The sequence below is a fragment of the Lonchura striata genome, chromosome Z (assembly GCF_046129695.1).
Source record: "Lonchura striata isolate bLonStr1 chromosome Z, bLonStr1.mat, whole genome shotgun sequence".
NCBI lineage: Eukaryota > Metazoa > Chordata > Aves > Passeriformes > Estrildidae > Lonchura > Lonchura striata.
This window is the reverse complement of record NC_134642.1, coordinates 34825901-34845418: the sequence shown is the minus strand read 5'-3', so window position 1 is coordinate 34845418 and position 19518 is coordinate 34825901. Positions and strand designations below refer to the sequence as shown.

The following is a 19518-nucleotide window of genomic DNA, read 5'->3' as shown; positions in this document are numbered from 1 at the left end:
ACATTTTAGAGTTTCACATATTGTATCCTTTCACTTTGAACAATAAAAATGAGGAAAAGAATAATTGGAAATATATAGTGTATAAATATATATCAGTTTTATAGTGGTTTAAGTAGTTTAAGATGCAATAGCTATTATAAAAAGAAAATTTTAAAAAGCAGGAACTAATAAGGAATATTGAAGAGACCTGCTTTAGCTTTTGCTTATGTAAATTTAACTACCTGTTAATGCTCACTCCTATTATGGGCTTGATGTTGCATGCCAGTAGATGATGGAGATTTAAACTTGCTTAACTGAAAAATCTTGCAAGGGGTTTAAAATTTTTCAGTCTATTTAACTCATTGAAAATATGGGGTTTGTTCAAACTCTGTATGCCTTTTGATAGGCAGAATATAACTCCTCTGAAGGTCTCCAGTTCTTGATACACTATGTAAGAAGTAATATGAGCAAGATTTTAGTTTTCAGAATAGTTATATGTTGATATGTAATAGATATATTACAGGATAGCCATAGTGCAATCATATCAAAGGTATTTTGTAATCTCCCTTATCCATTCTGTTTATGTTCAGTCAAAAAACCCATAATTTGCATAGATGTGTATTTTGTTCCCACAAAATTCTTTTCAAGAGACTGCAGACTAAGTAGTATTACACATCACTTGATTTTAGTGTCTTTTTTCTGTTTTGGCTTTTTTATTTTTCATGCCTACAAAGTGTCATGTGTCCAAAGAATGCCAGTTGGTGTATCTGAAAGTATGTATTTCATTCTGTCGGAAAATAAGGGTGAGATCTTTCTCACCTATTATCTTAGCCAGGTGATCAGTGGCAGCAGGTTAATTTGGAGGTTAATTTATACCATCCTAAGTGCTCACTTTATACACTGAATAAAGAATAGTCCCTGTTGCCATTTAGATGGCTGGATACAAATATCAGATAACCATATATTTATAACACTACCTATAACATCTGAACCAGCAAGTTCAAAAATGTACTTCAGGAAGGAGTTTCCTATCTAGCACATTTTTTGTTTAAGTAAAATATATGGAAAACAAAGATATATTATCTCTGAAAAGGCAGTGGAAACTGCAAGTGTATCTGTTTAATGAGACAGAATGATGTTAAAGGATCAAAGTCATGTTTAATTATTCACATCTTTGTGGTTTGACATACTGTCCATTGTAATTAAAGTAAGATAAACCCACAGAATTGCAGTACATTCTACAAAGAATGATAACATTCTTCCAGATGTCATGAGAAAATCCTAGTCAGTCTAATATCAATTTATATGGTAAGGATCAACATTTGCATCCTGCTTTTCCAGCGGTGTAAAATTACACTAAATTGTTACATTGCAACAATGAATTAGACTCCTAACTGTCTAATTGCAACAACAATTAAAAGTACAATTGCATTGCAACAAGGAATTAGACTCCTAGCTGTCTGAAAAAATGTATGTTTGTGTTCTCAAACTGTAGTTAATTTTTAGAAAGTATAAACAAAATAAAGAATTCATGAATTCATTTTGATGTGTCATAGTCTAGTAAATTAATAAATGGAAAACAGGAATTCAAATTCTCAGCTGTCACCCCAACTGCAAGCTCTTTGTAAAATACCTGTAACTGTGTGTACTATTTGCTGGGAATGCCCACTGGCGTAATTTTTCTTTCTTCCATTTTTTTTTTTTAATATGAGACAGAAAATACAAAAACATGAATTTTCTTTGAGCCATACAGGTCTCTGGGCACAGGCACACACTGAGAAGTTTCAAACAGGCTGATACAGGGCAGAATTTCTTTATTTTCTTCTAATTTTTCAGTTCAAGATTTTCAGACAGGATTTCTCAGTACTTTTTCTGGGACAAATATAAATGTTATGAAAATTGTTTTATGTGACTTTAAATCTGTGCTGTCTTTTTTTGTGAACTACATTTTGAACTTGGAAAACACCTTCAGGTTTTCAGAGAGCAGCAATTTTTCCTTGAGTAAGGCTTGAAGGGAAAACACATACCAGTTTTTCACATTTCAGTGTCTTTTTTGTTTAGCTCATTTTGCAGCTTTCATTCTGGAGGAGAGTTCAACACAGATTTAGGTGCTACCTTGGAGTTAACACAGACCTGCTGAAACAGATCCTAAACAGGTATAAGGCAGCAGAGATGCCACAGAAGTGACTGGAAGTATCTCATAGTGAGTGAGTATCTCATGTCAGAGAGGGGTCTAGTGAAAGGTTTCTCTGTGTTTTCCTTTAGAACTGAGACCAAATGTAAATGTTTTTAAAACTCTGAACACAACAATAATCCCAGAATTTTTTGTTTTGCTAGTCAGAATGGATTTAACAGGACAATTTAAGAGAACTGTATATCCTTAGACATGGCCTTGTGTTATACACACTCCACGTCTCCACATGGACTTACAAATTGCTGAGAGCAATTGGTGTGGTTATGTGCAGTCCTGGTAGTAATAAGAAAACTTTAAAAAGGTTGTAAGGAATTGCTGTTTTTCTGAAGATTTTGCAATGAGACAATTGTCAGTATTTTAAAATCAAGCTGGCAAAAATAGAAAGTTGTCAATAAAGTCTAAACATAGTAAGAAAACATGTGTGAGTCAAAAGTTAACAGTATTGAATCCAATAATAACTTGATAACACTTCTGCCAAAACAACAGCAAATTTATATTTTTTTTAATGGAAGAAAGTTCTGCTGTATGTTGCATTAAGTGAAAGTAAAAATAGTAGTTCTTAAGATACATTCACAACATTGTGCAGTTCTGTGGAATTAGTGTGGAATTAACATATTATACATTTACTTTCCTAATAAAATGCAATCAAAAAACTAAGTAAATGTCTGTCCACCATCTATGAAAAAATAAATACCTGTGGAGGTTTTTTTGTAGGTGATAGGTATTTTTAATAAGTATTTACTGGCTATGCCTTTTTACCATTTAGACCTTAAATTGAAAATTTCTGATCAAATAGTTTCAAAATTTCCTTCATAATGCCTTGAATCAGATTCTGAACTAGTCTTTTTCAGACAGGATGGATTGCACAGTGTATGTAGTAGATCTATTTTTCAGATGGTATTTATTGTTCTGAGAATTTTTCAGGTATGTCTGAATATATATATACACACACATATATATTCAGGTATATTTTTATATTAACAAATAAAAATATTCTTGCACAAGCTACTAAATCAGACAGTTCCTGTCAGATGGCAAGTTTTGCTGTTGCTGCATTTTTAGGAGTATGACTGTGCTAAGCCAGCTTAATTTTTTGTTAGAACATTTTATCAAGACATAAAATAAATTAGATATGGTTTCTGCATACAAGTTTGGACAATATTACCTAGATGGAATAAATAATTGGAATCTGAGGGTATTACTAGGTAGAAAATATGAAGGTTTGACCATCAGATAATTTAGTTTATATTTTTTTTTTACTATCAACCTCTCAGTATTTCCAGCAATTTCCAGAAATGTTAGGATGTATTCTTAGTACTTAACAATCTAAAAATGTCTTGCTGGTGATATATCTGTAGGCTGCCTTCTGTTTTACATGGTTCTTTCCAACACTAATACTACTTTCAGATCTAGGTGTTATACAATAGGGCAGAAAATCCTCTGTTCTCCTCTACCTCCCAGACCCAGAGCCAACATGGTAAAAATATTAGGATTAAATGTCTGGAATAATTTCTCAGATATCTCAAATGAAACCACTTTTTATAGAATTATTAATTGGGAATTATTTAAGAATAAATAAAGAACAAAAGCAAGAAAGTATAATTGTATTAGCAAAGTTAGAGTACATTGAAATTGTATTCTAATATATAAAGACTATATGTCTGTAAATGTTCCTAAACCCAGCTACAGTAAATAAGTGCTTTGTGCCTTTGTGCTTTTTGTGATATGTTTTAAAGATCCAGGGGTAACATAATTAAGTGCCACTTGCCAATATTTTCCAGTGCTGTGTAAAGTTAACTGCACATATAAAACATATTGTCTCCTGCTGCTGACTTTTTATTGTCCTGTGTCTGTATTAAATGCTGGACTGGTATGCTTAAGGATATAATTCTGTGCAGGAAACCACAATAAGGTCTGGGAGTAATTGCAACACAAGATCAAGATCAAAAGATAAACTTTTTCAAAAATCACTGGACATTTTTATCTAAAGGGTTTATCTAAATCCAGTAATTCTGATTATCAGTTCATGGATAAAGGTAAATGTGAGTGACAGCAACTGATCGTTAATGTTTGTCACATACCTAAACAGTTATATAAGGCATGATCAAGCCATGACATTACCTTGTCATCTGGCTCAACACTCAGTTTGAAAACTATTTTGTTATAATGTTTTACAATTCTTCCAGCCATGAACACTTTGGCTTTAAGACTAGGAGTTTGGCTCAGTTTTCCACTGATGGAAAAGTTGCTCATGAGAACAATTGCCAGCCCTGGAGATCTATACAAGACATGGTTGAACATGGTCTGCCTTCCATTATAGTTTGTTCCAATGAAGATTTTCTTTCTGATGTATGAGGTCAGGAGAAAAAAAAATGTTAAATAAAAGAGGCCGCTTCCTCTTTGTTTTATTCAGCAGGCCCCTTGTCCTTGATACAAAGTGAAAGGTTACCCTAGACTCCTGACTCTTGCCATTTTGCACAAAATTCCCTTTGAAATACTTTTTTTATTTTAATTTGAGAGGGAGAAGAATTGATTTATGGTTCAAATGTTTCAGAGACAATTCAAACTGAGTCCACAGCAACAGAACAAGCAACATTGTAATCCATACAGCATGTGCCATCTGTAGAGGATGTAATTGCAATAGTGTTATAAGCTGTTCTCTGTTGGCCAAACATGTGGAACATTCTCTAGATGTTCTATTTGGATGAAAATGTTTAATGCCGTGGTATTTTGATTTGGGATGAACATCCAGGAACAATGTTCTGATCCTAAGCATTGAACAACAGTATCAAACAGGGCTTTTAAAGATGAGCTTGTAAAACACAAGAACTTATAAACCCCATACAGACCTCCTTGGTGACAGAATGGAGGAGCTGCACTTTAGAGCTTCAGTAGGAGATTAATGAAATATGTTTAACTGCCTATAGACAGATTAATCTCATCTTGGTCTGAGATCTTAATTCATATGAGTGAGTCCAGTTTGACCAAAGAAATAATAAACTAGCAATTACTTTCTTTCTGTAGAGGGTAAAGAGTATAAAATATCAGTTATTGCTTTTGGATGTTAAAACTGGTTGCTTAAAATTATGCCTAAACTTAGAGAAGTCATAATTTTTAATGACAACACCTCAATTATGTGTGCTGTCTTCCACAACATAATGACTATCAGAGTTGTTTTCCTTATCTATCATTCAGAAGTGTGTTCTCAGAACTCTGGCAAGCATGAACTTTTCAGGGATTCATCCACCCCTGTGGGAGAAATTTCCACTCTGTGTCACATCACAGTTGCCATATATATTTTGATAATTTGTTTTTGCTGAGGTAAGATTAGCTGTTCAAATCCTCAGCTTTGTGAGCACATCACACAGAAGAAAAACATTCTTAGGAGGCAACTTGAAGCTTAGATGGTGGATCACAGTAAGGTGTACAACACATCAAGTGTTGGGAATCCTGACCAAAAAGGAAGACGTGCCTATGGATTTTAAGTAGTAACTAAATAAAGTTGGCAGATTAAAAGTGTAGAAGTGTGTGGTGTTTGAACCTAAAGAAAGAAGGCTGAGTAATAAATTTCTTATAAAACCTACCTACTAACTACATGGTGTTTCTGAAAGACAGGTAAACAGAATTACTATTTTTGATGCAGTCAACATATCTGCCAAAGACACAGTTTTGAATCTTTTGCACAGTCATTTTTATTTATATTTTTTTCTACATGTCTTGCCAATGTCCTCTACAGCCACTCTGGCAGATGAGATTTGAGGTCAGAATTTCAGTCCAGTGCCTTACCCACAAGATTACCTTTATGCTTACACAATAGAGACATCCTTTGAAAAGTTTGGTCTGTGTTTAAGATTGCAAACAGATTTCCTGTCTTCTACAGTAAACATTTCAAAGAGGGATAGCTTTTGGTTTGCGGTGACAGAGTATCTAGCATTCAACAGTTGCCCTTCAGAAGTGGAGCATAAAGCTGCAATAATGCATTTAACATGGGCTTTCCCCATTCTACTTAGCTTTAGCTAGAGACCTTCATTCTGTAAAAGCCAAATAAAATAGCACTTTTATATTTTTTGACCTGCTTTCTTCATTTGAGGCTCCTCAATGTTTCAGTGCTCATACCACTCTAAGACAGTGCTGAAATGCAGTTTTAAAAGCAATCTTTTTTGAGGCTCTAAGTTCAGAACAGATAATTTTGTAATTAAAGACATAGATTTAAATCACATTAGGGCACCATTAGGGCACCTTTTAGTTTCAGCATCAAGCAGGTTTTAGTAAGACATTGTTTATACTCATCAGCTTGCTTGCAGCACATACCATAACATCAGTGCCTCTGCAGATTTTTGGTGTAAAGATAAGCTTAACATTCATTCTACTCATTTACCACCTAAACACAACCCAATGTGCTTTATAGATCTTTCTCGCTTCCATTTCCTTCTGATCTATATAATGAGTATTTTTACCTTTTGTTTCACTGGAACAGTGGCATAGGGAACATCCTTGACTGCATGTAGCAGAAGTGTTAGCAGGTGTATTTACAATGTTTTCTGAAACTTGTGTTGCAAAATTAAAGAGTGCTTTATTTTTAGCTATAAATTTTGCAGACCTTGCAGCTGAGAGACTTGTTGCTTTTTTTTCAATAGGTGAATGGAATCATTAAACATAGCAAGTGAAGAAGAAAATTAACACTGCAGGGTGTAGGTGTAGAAGTACATGGTATGTGATCTTAAAGAAAGCCAAATAAAATACTCTTTATAAAACCTACCCACTAAATGCATAGTGACAGTTAAGGAAGTGAAGATAATTAAAGCAATTTCTTGGTACTTAGTCTTGCAAGTACAGTTAAAAACCTGATTAAAGTTCCCTCAAAATTAAGAGGAAGAATTGAAGTGTACTGGTATTCGTGATGGTCTGCACATCAGTGTGTTGGGGATGTAGTCAGGGACAGAGTTCTAGGCTCTGTGCATTGAGTTCAGAACATTCTCTACATTAAAAAGCAGCTTGATGTCCACTTTAGAATCACTTTATATGTCTGAAGTTGGACATATCATCACAAGAAGAATAAAAGAATGAAATTCAAACTTCTTGTCAACCTTCACATCCCTTTTTCAGAGCATATTGATTCTAGCATTGTTCAGAGCAATCCGCTATCTTATCATTTAACAATAGCATGTTTCTAATGATGACTATTGTTTGAACAATATTATTTTCACTTCTGAAATTTGTTTATTTGTTTTTTTTTTTTGTTTACTAAGTCAAGTAAAAGTTAATCTGAAATTTGAAAAATAATTAGCAGAAAACTTCTGGGTAGCATACAATCATGAACAATTATTTCAATTTTTTTTCTTCTTTGTTGGATTCAGAATAAGTATTCAAAAGATACTTATCAGATACTTAAGATCAGTACCACTGATTTTCCTTAAAATATTCCAGACTCATATAATCGTTTAGCTTGGAAAGTACCTTTTAGGAAATCTAGTCCAACCGTAAACCAAATACTGCCATAACTATCACTAGACCATGTCCTTTAGTGCCACAGCTACACATCTTTCAACCTTGTGCAAGGTGAAGACTCAACCAGTTCCCTGCACATCCTATTCCAATTTTGAAAACCCTTTAAGTGAAGAAATTGTCCCTATTATCCAATTGAATAGGGAGCATTTCAGGGGTGTATTCCATCACTCCTGTCATAAGGCAGAAAAAAAAACCTTAAAGGCTCTCTAAAGCTGAACTCAATTAACTGTCTGCTCATAATGATAAACAATATTCCTGGGTTTTTCTATTATAGAATATTAGAGGTAATGTTCAGAAAATGGTCTGTTAGAGCAGACAGGCTAACTACTTATTTAGAGATATTGAAAACAATATCTGGGATTTGTAAAATATCTGTAGATTATTATAGATGCAGTTAGCTGTCTGTTAGACACTGAGGCTTGGCAAGTGTTAGAGTAACATAAACATATTACATGTGTTACATGTTAGAGTAAACTAACTAAATTAAACAGTTGTCTAAATGAGGTTTATATGAAAATTGAGCCAATTTAGCTTGACTTTCTGGCTCTCAAGAAAGAAATGTATTAACTAAATTGTTAGAGCAGGAAAAGGATAGGACATAGCTACAAGCCTGTAGTGAGTAATGTTGGAGGGCAAAGAGAGGAAATTCTTAGTTCATACAAATTTTGGCTCTGCATCTGGGTTAATATTTATCTGTACTGGTGATATGCTTGCCATGAAGTCCTCTGATCCATGGTCAAGCAAGTTAAGGACTTATGGCTGTCAGTAAAACTGAGTGAGGTCACTGATGGTTGAAAATTCTTTGAAATTCACTGACTACATGAATAGGAAATATGCAAAGACTGCCTTGGAAAATGCAGGAAACAAGTTGTGGACACATGCAACTGAATGTCATTTTTAAAGAGGCAAATGCCATTTCAGAAAGTTATTAAAAGCATGTCTCTCATTACAGTTAAGATGTGTTTATTTTGTGCTACCTTATACCATGAGCACTTTTAAGGGAGCACTTTTGCTGAAAGACACATAAATTGGAGAAAGCTTGTCATAAATAATACAGATGATAAGTAGCTTAGAAAACATGACTTCCAAAGCAGGTATGAAGGAATTTCATTTGTTTAGTCTGGCAAAGAGAAAAATGAAGACGGGCTATGATAACAGGTTTCAAATGCATAAAAGGTGGTGCAGAAATGATGGTATCAAGTGTTTTCATATCTGTAATAGACAGAATGTGAACTAGTTAGATTAATTGGTAGAAAGGATTATATTATATTATATGGGATTTTAAGAAAAACTTTCACTTTAAAAGGCTAGTTCAACACACAAGCAAGTGCTTGAAAAAGCAGCAGAATTTCCATAATTAGCAATATTAAACTGTTGGATGAACTTCTGTCAAACATTAGGTATAGATTATACCTTGGACAATTTCTGGAATAGAAAATTATCAGGTTTATATCTCCAGGTTGCTGATAAAATAATAGTGGTAGTAATAAGTATTAGGCAAATAGAAAATTAACTGTAAATTTCCAAAAAGATTCAGTAATCAATTGCTTGCTTTTTTTACTGGGTGTTGCCTTTGTGTGTGACTCATTAGTAAGGGATACATAAGCAACAAAACTAGCATAAATGTTCTTATCTTCCTGCAGCAAACTATTGTCTTAATTATTAGATTAATAATTTTTAATTCATCTGCAGATTAAGTAAAAATGAGGATGTGAACAAATATTTAGTAAATTAGGTATATTGATGCTATGTTTCTTTTTCTTATTATTATTTTCTTGTTCCTTTGGACTCTTTGGGTGCTATCTACCCAAGAGTATATTCAAAATTATTGAATTTAATAGTATTCCTAATAAAAAACATACAAAACTGCAATTATCATCTGAAAGACATGGGACAACTCCATGGTATATAAACCCAGTATTATATAATTTCTGCAACAAGATTTGAACCAGAGAATGAAAGTATTAATAGCTAATAGACCTCAAAGGAAATTTAGAATTTATGAAGTAAATTAGATTTTCTTTAATAAGATAGCAAGTTTGATAAATAAAAGTATGTGTAGACATACTACATTTTATAAACTTTCTATTAGGCATTGTATCTCATTTCAGTAAAAAAAATTTCCAAATTATGAAGTAGCAGTAAAACACATTGGCAAAAAGTGGTATTCAGAAAAAAAACCTCAACTGAACATACCGGAGTTCCATATTAGGCCTGATGTTATTCAGGATTTTAATCACTGCCCTGGAAGTAAATATAAATTTCTTAATTATCTGTACAAACTAACATAATGAAAAATATTCTGTGGAAAAAGGTGAACTAATGCCATGCTCCAATTATAAGTAGGGGTGAAAAAAGCAGAAAGTTTTTATTTTTATCTTTCTGGTAGGATACTGTAGACACTAGAGATGCTGTAACAAGGGGAAAAAAGAGAGAGGGGGAGACAATTAAGAGAATTAAACTTTATCAGAGGAGGAACCACATGCCTTATGAGATGAAATAATTTTTAATATTTAGAAACATAAAAAGTGACTTTATTTTGGTCTTTCATGGAGTAAAACACTAGCTGCCTCTGCATTTTAGCTGCAGTGAAAAAAAAGGAAACCTGAAGCCAAGATTTGCAATAAACCAGAAAAACACAATTTCAATAAAGCATGTGACTGGGACAAAACTGGACTTCATCTCTCTAAATACTCTTGTCAAGATAAGATCATTTTCAAGTGGATATACTTCAGTCAAGCACAAATTAGGCCACAGTCTCTTACAATCTGGTTGAGAAAATATAGCCATGATAGAGAAATTTAGGACAAAGTGATATTCCATTCTAGTTTCATGTTTTTTATGTGTGAAGAAAGATAAGAAGATAATTGTTTTATTTGCAAGTGTAATCGCTGAAAAGTTCTATACCTGAATATGTATAAAAACCTGTTGTTCAAATACTCTTGATCAAAGGCACCAGTTGTGGTAGTGTGGAAACAGTGGTTCATTCAAGTAACAGAAGTGGTGTGAAGTGTGTCCAGGTAGTGATGATCACTGCAGACAGTAAGTTAAAGTACAGATAATTGCACAAGACCAGGTCTGCCAGCCCCCTGTGCAGCCAATTTGTTGTATTTTTTGCTTCAACTCTTCTCTTTTGTCTTGACTTCACTACTTATACTTCTCTTGCTCCTGTCTTTCTAGGAAGCAATATTTAGAGCAGAGCCAGGGCCTTACCTGAACATATCATACAAAACACTGACTACATCAGATCTATTTGTCCTGTTTACACCTCATCAACTACTTCCACTATTGGTTATAGTTGCCATTCTTTCAAAAAGTGAAGTCTGATATTTTGTGGTGACAGCTGCCAAAGTGAAATACCCCCTCCCTCAGAAAGTCCCTGGATTTTCTAACCATGTTGAGTGGCAGAGCTCTGGTTTCCAATGTGTGCTAAACTGTCTCTCCTCCCTGTAGGAGCTCCCAGGTCATGGTGGCAGGCTCTGTCATGTACCCAGGTAAGCACAGATTGCTGCAGAGACCCAATGCTGTGACTTTGTACAGTATGGGCTTATGCATTTGCAGGGCAGAGTAAGAGTGAGACTGTGTCTTGTTCAGTTCTACCTAGGTGGCAGGAAATCTGTTGTGGATTTCATGCTCAATAAAAAAAAAGACAGGAAATGGCACAAGATTTCTATGTATTGCAATAGTACTCCCAGCAGGCCTCTGTTTAATTAGGGCCATCCTTGTTACATGGTGCTTGTTTAAAATGTAATCTGGCTCAAGTTAAGAAAATTCTCCATATTTACATAAAACACAATAATGTTACCAGGAAAATGTTTACAATGTGGACAATCTGTGAGGGCTTGAAACAAACAAAATCACATTTGATTTAATATTTAGAAGCCAATAGCAGCTTACGTCTAGGATAGATTTTGAAGAAAATTTCTGCTTCTCCCTAAGGCTCAGACACTGCCCAAAACTTAAATTGAAATTTTGCTGTGAAATTCTGCATGTTAATTTAATTAATTTTTCCCAATACTACTGTCTTCCTGTTTTGTTCCTCATTTAGTCATATTTAAATTTTTATGTTGCTTTCCTGATATGACGCCTGTCTTGGCCTAGCTGTTTTTTACAGTGATCTCCTATTCATAAAACTCCATATATCATCTTGCTGCACTCAGGGCATAACTTCTAAGTTAAGAAACACTGCTATACAGTGTTGTTACAATCCCTTTTATTCTCATGTATTATAGTTCTGAGGTAAAAATTTGCTTAAATAAGAAGTAACTTGAGGTAAAATATTTTCAGTCAAAGTTTTATGTATCGCTAGATGTATCCATTTCCCCCTTTCTGCAGCTCTTTGTTGACATAGGTGATCCTGTCACTTCTCAACAGCACTGAGTATTTATGTTGGTCATTACAGTGCATTGCCAATGTTCATGTTTTGCATCTCTGGAATACATGTAGTATTTCCTTCCAAAGCACGATAGAAAATTATTATGTTTTTCTCACTAACTCTGTTTACTAAATTAAAATAATGAAGTCTTGTTTGGATACTGTATTACAAATGGGTAAATATCAATTTACTTCTAATTTCTTCCTTAACCTTTTGAGTAAAAAGTGCTGTGTTCTGAAATACCATCATGGTGACATACTTCAAGGATTATTCTCTACTGCTATTTGCCTCAGATGCCATCTGCACTGAGTCCCTTTACTATGAGTATTAAGAACACAATTGCTCAAATCTTTCTTCTGTCACAGGGCTTGGGACTCAATAACTGTCTTTCTATCTTTGCTCATCCATAAAGAGGATTCCACTGAGACCTTGATAGGTCTTACATGACTTACAGGTCTTGAGATATTAGCTGTGATTGTTGCTTCTGCCTTCAGTATGTCTGCAGTGGTTTTGTTAATGTTCATGTTTCTTCCTTTGGACTGAAGAAAATAAAATCCTCTGAATGGAAATTATATAATCTTTATTTTTTAAGAAATCTCTCCTTGAATTGTATCTCTTCAGTAAAGAAGGCTAACCTCCTTACGATGCATCTTAGAAGTATGCATAATAATGCTTCAATGATGACACTCGTTTATTTATTGCTGTCTCTCATATTCCACCAAATTAAAACAGAGATAAGTAATCATACTGGATCATTAATATGTATTAACTTTTATTTTTTGGCATCTAAAACAGTGGAGTTTTGAAAACAGAAATAGCTGTGGCATATGACTGTATTTTTGCTATGAATAGCAAACTGATAGCTGCCAAATATACAGAAAAATGAGAAGACATGCTTTAATGATTTTCAGGTTCAAGACTTTGTCAGATGGAGTTGTAAGAATTGTGGAGTTTAGAGATGGGCCTTATCTTTGAAGGTTGCTGATTAAGAAAACCTGAGTTGCAGAAGCAACAGCAGGGAATAAGATGTGTGGTCCTCCAGAGTTAAAGAAATGAAAACAATAGAATGAGATTAGCAGGAAACTACAAATGGTGTAAGCCTTAGTGCTTGTGTGTGCTGCTTATAACTGTTGGATGTAAATACTATTACATGTTATATACATGTAATTCTCCTCTCCTCTCCTCTCCTCTCCTCTCCTCTCCTCTCCTCTCCTCTCCTCTCCTCTCCTCTCCTCTCCTCTCCTCTCCTCTCCTCTCCTCTCCTCTCCTCTCCTCTCCTCTCCTCTCCTCTCCTCTCCTCTCCTCTCCTCTCCTCTCCTCTCCTCTCCTCTCCTCTCCTCTCCTCTCCTCTCCTCTCCTCTCCTCTCCTCTCCTCTCCTCTCCTCTCCTCTCCTCTCCTCTCCTCTCCTCTCCTCTCCTCTCCTCTCCTCTCCTCTCCTCTCCTCTCCTCTCCTCTCCTCTCCTCTCCTCTCCTCTCCTCTCCTCTCCTCTCCTCTCCTCTCCTCTCCTCTCCTCTCCTCTCCTCTCCTCTCCTCTCCTCTCCTCTCCTCTCCTCTCCTCTCCTCTCCTCTCCTCTCTTTTTCACTGTGTATATTAAAATGATGATACAGACTTTCAAAAGAATAAACTGTGGCTGAGCTGTCCCCAGTGTAAACAGAGGGCTCTATGTAATGAAGGGTCAGTCTGCTATTTGATCAACTATCACACTTTCATTAAAATTAACAGAAAAAAAATGAAATAAACACTACATTAAATTATTATGTTACCCTCAGATCAAAAACTTATATTAAATATGAAAAATTTGTGGAACAAATTCTTCATTGTGAGTGTGGTGAGGCATAGGAACAGGTTACCCAGAGGAGTTGTGAATATCTCTGGAAATTATGAGAACAAATTGAACAGGGCATTGAGCAATCTGGTCTAGTGGGAGGTGTTAATTTTCATTTTTCATTACAGGGAGGGTAGGAACTAGCTGATCTTTAAGATCCCTTCTAACCCAAACCATTTTATGATTCTGTGATTCTATTTACAGGTTAATTTGCAGTGCTGCTACTTAAAGCTGAAATAAGTCACTTTTCTTGAATAACATCCCCAAGTCAACTCAGACTAGGAGGACATGCATTTTGAAGAATGGATCAGTAAAGGATTTTATTTGTTGTGACATCATTCTTGCAAGAACCACTGAAAAATATAGTTAATATCTATGAAAATCAACTTTTGCTTTTCATGCAAGTTACTGAGTGTTGAAAGAAGGTGGGTACTGACCTTTTCATTTTGTAGCTGCTCATGTCAATATTTCCTTCTGCAATCAGTGTTCAATGGAATCTTGAGTCAGACCCAGATTGCATCTCTATACAAAGGTTAGAAAGAAAGTTTTCTGAAATATCCTGTAAATGTATGCTCAATCAAAAAAACTTGTTCTTTGGCTGCTTTTGTCTTCTTCTACTTAGAAAGATTTTAAATACTAATGATTCTCTCCTGTTGCAACACACTTGCGTAAAGTAATTGGGCAATTGTGTGGCTCTGGATAATTTTAAGAGGATCTCTACATATTACTGGCTTGAGTTTGAACTTGTTGGTAGCAACTGAAAGTTATGCCTGCAGCTAATTGTCTTGTGTTTTATATAGATTCAGTAGATGGTTAGTTGGATCATACAAAATATTGCTATAAGTTACTTTGGAAGAGATCTTCTTCATGCTCATGTCTGTGGAAGAATCAGTAATGTAAACCATTCCTGATAGCTCTTACATGCCTAAAACTCAGTAAGTTGTACAATTATCCAAATCAGCTTACTTCAGAGCACTTAGTATTAATGAGGTTTCTCCAAATAAGTTAACTTGAATTTACCTTAATTCAGTTTGATAATTTTATTCTTAAATTACCTGTGGTTAAAATAGAGATATTTTACTTATCAACCTACCAAAACTACCAGCTAACTTGTATCAAAAATCAATGCAACCAGTTATGGCTGGTCTCAACATATTTAGAGAAGTAATTTAATTTAATCTTTCTTCAGTAGTTTTGGGGTTCTTCTTCAAAATCAGATGATATGGTGATATGGAAATGATGATAATAAGATTTGTGGTTTTTGAGATGATCTTATTCTTTAGTATTATAAATTTGTTTCTAATATCTTATCTAAACCTATCCTCCTTCAACTTAATTCAACTTTTCACAATTCCCCTTTGTGAAAAATTTCTCTCCAGCCTTTTTACAAGCCCCCTTCAGGTACTAGAAAGCAGCAATGATGTCTCCCTGGAGCTTCTTTTTCTCCAGGTTGAACAACCCCAGCTCTCTCATCCTGTCACCACAGAAGAAGTCTTTCATCTTTGTGATCAGTTTCATGGCTATTCTCTGGATTTGTTCCAACACAACCACATATTTCTTGTGTTGTAGACTCCAGATTTGGGCAGAGTTCTCCAGGTGGGGTCTCATGAGAGCAGTGTAAATGGGTAGAATCACCTCCTTTGACCTGCTGGTCAGGCTCCTGGATAAAACCCAAGATGTTTCTGGGTTACATGCAGGTGTTGTCCTGTCATATAAAGCTTTTTGACCACAAGCATGTCCAAGTATTTTTCTCCTGGGTGAGTCTTGATACATTCTCTGCCCTGTCTGTACTTGTGCAGGATCTGGCACTTGGCCTTGTTGAACTCCCTGAGGTTTGCATGGCCCCACCTCTCAAGCTTGTCCAGGTCCCCTGTGGATGCCATCCCTTCTCTCCCCTGTTGACTACCTCACCCAACTCAGTGCCATCAGCAAACTTGCTGAGACTGCCTTGATCCCACTGTCCACATCACTGACAAAGGTGTTAAAATGCGGTGGTCCTGATATGGACTTCTCTCCACAACACTATTGCAACTGTGCCACATTTTTTTTCTGCTGGGGAGGCTATTTCTCAAATCCACATCTCATCAGTTTACAGACAAAAACATTTTCTTCTAAAATATTTTGTTTCCAACAGTGAACACAGAATTGCAGCCAGAGGGATTAGCAGAAGAATGAAGAAATTTTACAGTATTTCCTTAAAGTGCACTTCCAAAGTCCAGCACTAAGAAACTCAAGTACTCTTTGGGCCAAAACTGTGTGTCTAGTATTAAACACCGTCAGTGGACAAGCTCATATGAACTCATACATGCTCACTGTCTGAATCTTACTGATATTCTTTATAACAAAATAAATGATAAGTTTGAGGAAAATCTAATACAAGTAAGTCGTAAAACTAAGCATAACACCCGTCAAAGTGCTGAGGACTAGTCTGCTGTTATATCCAGTCCTGTGTGTCACAGGCAGGTTTCAGCAATGGCTGTGTTTGCAAGGTTCTACCTGAGGGTTTTAATTGGATTTTCTTCACAAATTAATTTCCATTTTTAGTTGGTATAGGTAGGACATGTTTTTAGAAACCTCATGCTGTACTGCATTTCATCTGCAATAAGGAAAAACTGTGTCAGGCCTCTGACAAAAGTCCAATGAAAATGTTAAAATGTTACAGAGTGGAGGGGAAGAAACAAAAGATTGCTGCAGGTGACTTAAACTCAGTCGCTGTCACCTTCTGGCTCTCAATGGAATTGGCTTCACATTCTACACCTCTAATGTAATCAGATTAAAGTTTGTTGTGACTTTGATATGAAGAATAGTTGAGACACTACACCAGTCAGGGGAGTAAAGGGCCAACCAGAGCTTCTGTATAAATTACTTCCTCAGTCATGAGGCCCAGGCATTCATCTGCAACTTGGTGGCTTTCAGTGTGAACATATGCTGAACCTTGCTGCAGGATTTTGTATTAAAGCACTTTAACAATTCTGACACTGTACCTTCCTACTGCATCTCTGAATTAACATATTAATTTAATAATTATGGCTATCAGCAAGACTTTTCTCTCACACTATATCGTTCACTTAATAACATTTAAGAAGCAATCAGTTAAATAAATAAGTGGATTAAATCTTATCTGTCTCTGTCAGGCAAAGGATACAGTATTCATTTAACATGATAAACAGAGCCATATCTCTTCTTCCAAAGCTGGAATCTTATAGCTTAAGTTATATTTAAGTGAGCATAAACTGTGTGCTAAATCAGTAGCACTTAGTAAGTTGTATAGCCTGACCATAAGGAAGAGACGGATCCTTTTTCTGACAAGATTGCTTATATCTCTATCCTATTCCATCACTGAAGCAAGATTCAGTCACAGACCAGGATAGGTCATGTATTGGCTGCCAATTAATAAGAGCAATGAAGATTGTAGTAGTAGTAGTAGTAAAAATAACAACAACAATAATACTAATGTCATCCTTTCCTTGAGTGCACCATGGAAAAGGAAGGAACGAGGTAAATATGTTTTCATTTGCAACATATCTTGTGAATAGTTGTTGTTAAAGTTACCAAGTTACTTAACTTTTGAGCTTAATTAGTAGCTTTACTAGTGTTTGTGCAGTTTCAGGGGAGACAAGGTTTATCATAGGGATCACAGGCTCTCTGTGTCATGTCCTACATGGAACCAGAAATGAGAGCTGTCTGTCTGTGATTTTGATGACAATGTGCTGCTGACATCAGTACTGTAATTTTCCTCAGTGAACTATTTATGAATTTTTCTGCTACATGTAAAACAAGGAAAATTACCATAACTGGACAAGAAATATATTGCACATAGCAGTACAAGAGTGATGCACATTTTTGAAAACAAGAGCAAGAGAAACTTCAAGAGTATTTCTAATTGTAGTAAAGTATAAAAATTATCTTGGCATCATGTAAACAGTAGAAAAAAGATATCACAATTTTCATTCCACTCACTGAATCACCCAGATATGTGCACTCACAGCCCACAAAACCAACGGAATCCTGGGTTGCATCCAGGGCAGTGTGGCCAGCAAGTTGAGGGAGTGGATTCTGCCCCTCTGCTCTGCTCTGAGGTGCTCTGAAGTTGAAACCTCACCTGGAGCGCTGTGTCCAGCTGTAAGGATCCCAACATAAGAAGGACATGGAATTGGTGGAGCAAGTCAAGAGGAGGCCATAAAGCTGATAAGAGGACTGCAGCACCTCTCCTATGAGAATGAGCTGAGTAAGTTGGGGCTGTTCAGCTTGGAGAAGAGATAGTTGTGTGGAGACCTAATGGCAACCTGCCAGTATCTGAAAGGGAAGCTGGAGAGGGACACTTTGACATGAGCTACAGTGATAGGTCAGGGAACAATGGGAACAAGCTGAAAGATGGTAAATTTAGGTTAAATGTATGGAAGAAATCCTTTACTGTGAGTGTGGTGGAACAAGTTACTCAGGGAGGCTGTGGATTGCCCCAGTAGTAGAAGAGTTCAAAGCCAGCTGAGCAGCCTGGTCTAGTGGGATGTGTCCCTCCCCATGGCAGAGGTTCTTGGGCCTAGATGATCTTTACAATCCATTCCAACCCTTAACATTCTATGATTCTATTCTGCATTACTGAAATAGCACACAGTGACATCACTAAAGGTCCTGGTGAGGTATTTCAGGAGTGGAAATTATTTTAATTTGTACTGCAGTAACTCCTAAATCATTACTCCCTTATCAATTACATGATATTTAGTCATGGTTTGTTTATTTTGCCTGTTTATAACATTTTTATAAACAGTTGCCTTAGACAAAGGACATATTAACTGTTGCTTTCTGGAATTAAGAAGTGAAAACACATAAATCAGGTAAAAGATGAATTGTGCTTCATTAAAAAATCCTAAACTTATTCCAAGATGGCTTCCAATTGGTTAAACATGAGATTCAAAAAGTTTGGGAGGTAAGGGTAACTATGAATCATAATTTATAGGTTGAAAGCAAATTAACTTTTCATATTCTATTTTTTGCTAACAATGCCATGGGAAAAAACTTTTCTTTGCTTCTGTTACTTGAAGTTGCATTGAAATTGTTTCAGTCAAGGATCTTTTTCTGAAAAATATCATCAGTATCAATACATTGACTAGCTGGAGCAGAAAGTGTTTGTTGCATGTTATGCTATTCTTTCTTCAATTTAATAGGAAAATAGGAAGAATTTGGTCCCACTGTCTAATTTAACGGAGTAAATAATGATACTTGATACTTCAAAAGAAGGGTTGTTTTCATATATTAGTCTCAAGATCACTCCTTGAAACAGTTACTGTTTTTCTGAATACAGACAACAAGTTACAGGAGGGGCATGAACAAAGCTGTGCTCCTCTTTCTAAAGCTTGCCAAACTTTGGTGAACTTCATAACCTGAAATGTCTTGAATAAAGTCTTATACAAAATGTAACTATTTTTCCACATCTAAAGTGTACTTTAAAATTATTAGTACATGCTCTTCTTCATAAACCTATCTTTCATCAAACATGCTTCCTCTATATTAATTGCTTTATTCCACTGTATGAAACTAGGTGGATTCAAATACAATAAAAATCTGAAGCATTTGGTTGTTATTAGTGTGGAGATAGTGGCCTCATATATACAAAATATTAAAAATACTTAGAAA

The 19518-nt window shown here is 35.5% G+C and overlaps 1 protein-coding gene across 1 annotated transcript in view; it reads right to left on the bottom strand.

The window, feature by feature from the left end:
* The window catches only part of FGF10 (fibroblast growth factor 10), a 525855-nt gene that overhangs the window by 446252 nt on the left and 60085 nt on the right, over window positions 1-19518 (bottom strand). The gene's annotated exons all lie outside the window — the stretch shown is intronic.